This window comes from Leptinotarsa decemlineata, unplaced genomic scaffold (genome assembly GCF_025532065.1).
Source record: "Leptinotarsa decemlineata unplaced genomic scaffold, Ldec_3_MD MMD2_tig00000008_RagTag_RagTag, whole genome shotgun sequence".
NCBI classification, from domain to species: Eukaryota; Metazoa; Arthropoda; class Insecta; order Coleoptera; family Chrysomelidae; genus Leptinotarsa; species Leptinotarsa decemlineata.
The window spans coordinates 7,340,152-7,345,884 of NW_027412537.1; the positions used below are offsets into that span (position 1 = coordinate 7,340,152).

The 5,733-nt window shown below is 36.4% G+C and overlaps 1 long non-coding RNA gene across 1 annotated transcript; it reads left to right on the plus strand.

Annotated features, from left to right (window-relative positions):
* The first annotated feature begins 792 nt into the window (after positions 1 to 792).
* Positions 793 to 1,594, plus strand: LOC111505545 (uncharacterized). Its single transcript, XR_002722145.2, has 3 exons — positions 793 to 1,119; positions 1,397 to 1,461; positions 1,519 to 1,594. It is a non-coding gene; the product is annotated as an uncharacterized lncRNA (long non-coding RNA).
* Positions 1,595 to 5,733: the final 4,139 nt, after the last annotated feature.

Below are 5,733 nucleotides of genomic sequence, written 5' to 3' on the forward strand. Positions count from 1 at the left end.
TGACACTACTAAATCTTATTTGTCCGCGAATAATATAACTCCGCTATGTATAACCTGCAAACGCCTCTAAATGATAGGAGCAACGTTTGGGGGCTATAATGGGGTTTTTACTAATTAAAATAATGTGGTTAGCTACTTTCGGAGAGTGGGTCGTGGAAGAAATACTCTCGTGTGATAGGAAGTGGATTTATTTGTTGTGCAAGTTGCAAGTAGACTTAACTACATATAGACTTAACATTGAATCATTCAATCAGCATGGGGAGAGGGACTTGATCATTTGATACCCCTATGTATATATACATCAGAGTTTACATATATATAAACTAGTAAGTGGTAAGTAAATATAATTTCAGAGTTGTGATATTTAGTTAGTTGTATTCTTTCTTCCAGAATCACTGGTAGATAAGGCTTCACAGCCAAAAAGCAGCATTCAAATGTAACCAATAAACAGGATAATTGACAAGCAACAAGAGGTGTAATATTATTATAAGTAAAGCAATAGAAATAACGGAAAGAGCTCGCCTGATCAAGGTGTTGCCAGCGTATATCTTTCTCCAATGGATATTCTCTTCGTTCGAAACTTTGTAGAGATCTGGTGTGTTCATAAATGATTTTGAGATTCTGTGGTAAGTATTATAGTTGTAATCAATGATTTTCTGGTTGTTAGAGACTTCTTGTAGTACCGTAATAAACGTAACAATAAGCTAATCGTCAAGATGTAACCAACGTACAACGAAGAGATAAAGCGAAAGGGCCAAAAATGAAACAAAGTAAGGTTATACGAACAATTCTGTGCCAAGTTCCAGTTTTATTTGGGAGAGGTGCCTATTAAGATACCTCTCAATGCATAGTTGACAAGCTAGTGGAAGATGTACCTGTATATAGTGGATGGCCTGAAGTGAGGTCTAACGGTTACGGCTTGATTAGGAAGATAGAATAATTCAAATCCTAAAACACTGAAGTGGATATTTCTTTCTTTTCTCAAGAATAAGAAACTCTTATATTCACCTCCTAATACGTATAAGGCAAATCCATCCAAGATGTGAGCACAATTCTCAAATTTAGCTCTTGCCATGTGCCGTGATTATCAAAAAAGGAAAGGATATCCCCCTTTCAAAGGTATGTCAACTTGTCATCTAGTCAGTTTTATTTCGCAATCCCATGAAATGGGTTAATTATTGCGGTTATCTGGTCGTCATGGTTATTGATGTCACAGACGGTCTGTTCGGGGTAAAATCATCTTCAATGAACCTTTTTAATCAAACCTTTCAATGATATGAACTTAACAGAAGTGACACAGATTGCCAATATAACTCAACAGTGATGTAAATGTATATTTTGAAGAACTAAATATGAGAATGTTAGGTTATTTATTTCTCGTATTTGTATTACACAGGAATCTCAGAGAACACTCGAAGCACCAATTACTACAAGGCAATTACAAACAAGAACTGATTGATGGTAAGTGATTGAATGATAACTAGATGCAATTGAATATACAGAGCGTATTATTTTCAGGGTACAGAAACTTAGAATTTAACGGATCTCATGGAAGCACTATTTCAAAAATGTCATAACAATAAATAAATAAAAATCGAAGTTGTATTTTTGTTTTCTAGTAAATTTAACGAAAATCATAAAAAAAGGTAGATTAACACGTAACATAGGTGTGTATTGTTCACGTGAGAAATGTGAAATGAGTTCAAGGTCCTCTAATTTTATGTAACTGGTCTCATCCCTCTGCAACCAGTGCTCAGAAAAACATAATATATTTATTTTTCTGTTGTTTTCCGTTTCATAACACTGACCAGGAGTCCGGCGACTGGTCCGTGAGGCCACATTGGCTTCCCGGACAGGGCCTCTAGTCCCCTGGCCGTTTCCCTATCCGCCACCTGGGGACGCGCACGATAGGTAGCCCAACCCACGGGAATTTGACGATGTAATTCTCTGTCTAGACATATTTTCGTATTATACTTGTTATCAATTGGTTGGCCAGAATCAGAGAATATGTAAATATTTCAAAAAATAAGCCATAATATTTGAGAAAATATTGTTTTCATTCTACAAGAGGGAAGTTGAGTTTATACTGTCCACAAAACTGCATAACAAACCTGTTTAGATAAATGCATTATAATTGAATACTAATATTTCAAGATTATGTACGAATAGTTTTAAATCTAAAGCAAATGGAACTTCAAACGTTCAAGCCAGTCTCTATATACCTACACAGTAGGTTCAATGGACTGACGCCTATCAGAAAACAACTACTCCCCTGGTATTAGCCAGGGGAGTAGTTGTTTTCTGATAGGCGTCAGTCCATTAAACCTACTGTGTAGGTATATAGAGACTGGCTTGAACGTTTGAAGTTCCATTTGCTTTAGATTTGTTTATTGCCAGTCTTCAAGCATAGCCCATTGACTAATAAGAAACGAATAGTTTTAGTGTTGAAAGTAGAGAAAGCAGATAAGTCATTAATGACAAATCGTGTACGAAACTCAGTTGAATTTTTCAAAAATAGAGGTTTCCGATACTTTTTCACATTAATTCACAAGTTTAAATTATCAAAAATTCGTTAAAGTTAGAGCGCAATTCTTAAGAACAATTTTGTCATTCGTAATATGTAACTGGTCGATTAGTGATTTCTAGTCATGAAACAACCGTTATCGTGAACATTGGAACGATTCTTACTCTAAGAATCGCACGGTAAAAAATAGGACCTTCACACCCTTTGAGCGGTAAAACCCATATATCCCGATTATTCCATAAGTCTTATGGCAAACTGTATCCAGTTAAAGGGATAATAAACACGATCTCGAGGTGAATCATTGCTGTGTTCATGTTTAAAATATTTTTGCCTCCATTGAATCTTTTCACCTTTCGTTGATTTTCATTTCAAAGAAATCATACATATTATATACAAAGTTTTATCTTCCATAGGTCACGCAAGCTATCTAAAACTAAATCTTAAGGATGAATTTTATCAATTATGTCAACAAATAATCATATTGATTGGTTATGTATAATTTTCGAAATATTTCTATTGAATTGTTACATTAACATCTTCCATGGTTTTTGATTTCTTTATTGTGTAATAAATGTTTTTTGATACAGTGTGAACAAGTGAATTCCTAGTTATATGTTTTTTCAAAAGTCATAACAATTTATTTTCTCAATGGCAACGGTCATTTTTGCATTTCTTTGAGAATAATAATGAAGCATGAATTTAAAGTAAATGTATATTTTTTTATTAAATTGACCTTTAGCCGATGATCAAAGTGGAGCAATTTGGGGTACTCCTGAAGACGTTGAGTAGTATGCCTACCCGTTGGAAAATGTATAAGCTCTGAACAGCGAATACCTACCGGTATGTATCTCTTTCATCCACATAAAGACAAAGACAGTGAAATTACAATTTGAGTTTTACATACAAATAATATTGGTCTCTAATTTATTGAGACATGTCTGGCGGGGAATTGATGATGTTTTTCCAAAGATAAACGTCGAAAAACGCATGTGATATGATACAAGGCTGCTACTGAAATTGATGAAAAACCATCCGTTGTGAACAAATTTGATATCAGAATCCACATGGAATCCTAGACACTTCATTTTGTCCATGGACTTTGATGCGTCTCCCTTCATTCGAAGTATCATATTAGGCCTGTTCTGGTTCTCTATCCGGACTGTTCCTGACAGTCAGAAAACAGTCACCCAACTGAATACTGAGCATGTTGTCGCGTACACCTTTTCAGTCTACAGCTGACTCATTGATTTTGGATGATTTGGAACAGTACAAACCAAAACAAACCTATTGTCTATGACCCCCTGGCTGTCTTTGGCCTTACCAAAGATGATCATCATCTTAAGAGATCATCAATATGGCTTTCGGAAACAAAGATAATCCATATTTGGAATAATGCAATCAAGAAACATGGAGAGTCAAGAGCTGTTGCACTTGATATTTCTAAGGCCTGTAACCGTGTGTGGCATGAGGGTTTGCTGGCCAAACTTTCATGCTATGGCTTGTCGGATCATTTTTGTGTATGGCTCTCCAACTTCCTGAAAGAACGTTTCCTGCAAGTGGCCATCGTTGGATATCTCTCGAATACTTTTACCATCAATTCTGGTGTTCCCCAGGGATCCATATTGTCTCCAAAACTCTTTTTATTGTATATCAACCACTTATTGGAAAAAACAAAGAATACAATGCATATTCACATCTTCAACGGAAGCAGGAGGTTACATATCTTTATGAGGATCTAGATGTGATTTTGAATTGAAGTGAAAGTAACCAGAATCAATTTAATGCCACGAAAACCCAGGCATCGGTTTTTTCCAAAAAGTAATCCAGATATAATAATGTCAGGGCAGACAATTCCGCTTTCGGCATCGATAAGTTCATTGGGGGTTAAAATGAACATCAATATATCTTGGAACAATCATGTCACTGGAACTGCAAAAGCTGCTTCTCAAAAGCTTGGAACACTGTTCCGAACCTGAAAACTGTACACACCTGCAACTTCCGATGCCCAGATCAGACCTTCTCTGGAGTATTGTTCTCATGTATGGAGCTCCGTCCCTAAGCATACCCTGAAGTTGCTAGGTTCCATCCAGAAAAAAGCAATCCGCTTAATTGGAGACACGAATATCACTTGTAATCTTGATAGTCTGGAATACGAAGACAGGTTGGAGCTTTGTCTTTCTTTTATAGATATTCTCACGGGAGATGTTCAAGTGAATTGACACATTTGATTCCACCTAGAGCGGTACGTATCAGAAATACGCGACGGACTGTGGCTGCTCATCATTCTGAGATTCAATTCAGTACACCTCGAACTTCACTGCGTTTATGTGGAATGAACTTCCTGAGAACGTTTTTCCAAATGAATTTTTAGAAATTTCAACCAGATTCTTAATGAATTTCACTAGTTCGGACTTCCATTGTCTAATATATAAAATTATTTAAAATCCCTGAAACTACTAAAAAAAGAGGAATTAAAACTGAATAGCTAAAAATAACAATTATATGAAGCGAAAATAACTTGAAATGAAATAATAGTGAAAAAAATACAAGTAAAAATAGAACGATTGAACAAAAATTAAAGGAATAAAAATGAAAATAAAATAAAAAGTTAAGAGATTCCAAGCCACGTTAGTTCACGACGTTTCGATTGTTAGTATCTACAATCGTCTTCGGGTGATGACTGAACTGATCCTCCGAGAGATGACTATTTATGGGTCGTTCGAGTACTTTCACTTATCCCCGCTTTCCAGTTTTTTCCGCTTCACTGGTACAGTGGGAGATGGCCGTTTGGCGGGAATTGGCAATTTTTCGTTTAATGATGGGTTTCCCATCTCTACGCTAGCTTGGCTGAATACATTGCTGGACAGCATGTATGCGGCTTCCTTGAATTTTCTCCTAAACCAATGTTTTTCTCTGTATATGATCTCAGTTTGGGATCATTCGATGTTGTGTTGATGGGTCCAAACATGGTCTGCTATTCCTGATTTGCTGTGTGCGTTTTTTGTGCTCGGCAATGCGAACATTTAATGACCTTTTAGTTTCACCAATATAGGATTTTCCGCACTCACAGGTTATCCGGTAAATGCAATTCTTGGAATCGCAGTCCGCGTTAGGTGGCCTGGTTTTTGTGAGGCTGCTACGGATAGTGTTACCGGATCTGAAGCAGTTTCTGATGTTGTATTTGGAAACAATTCTTCTTATCCTCTCCG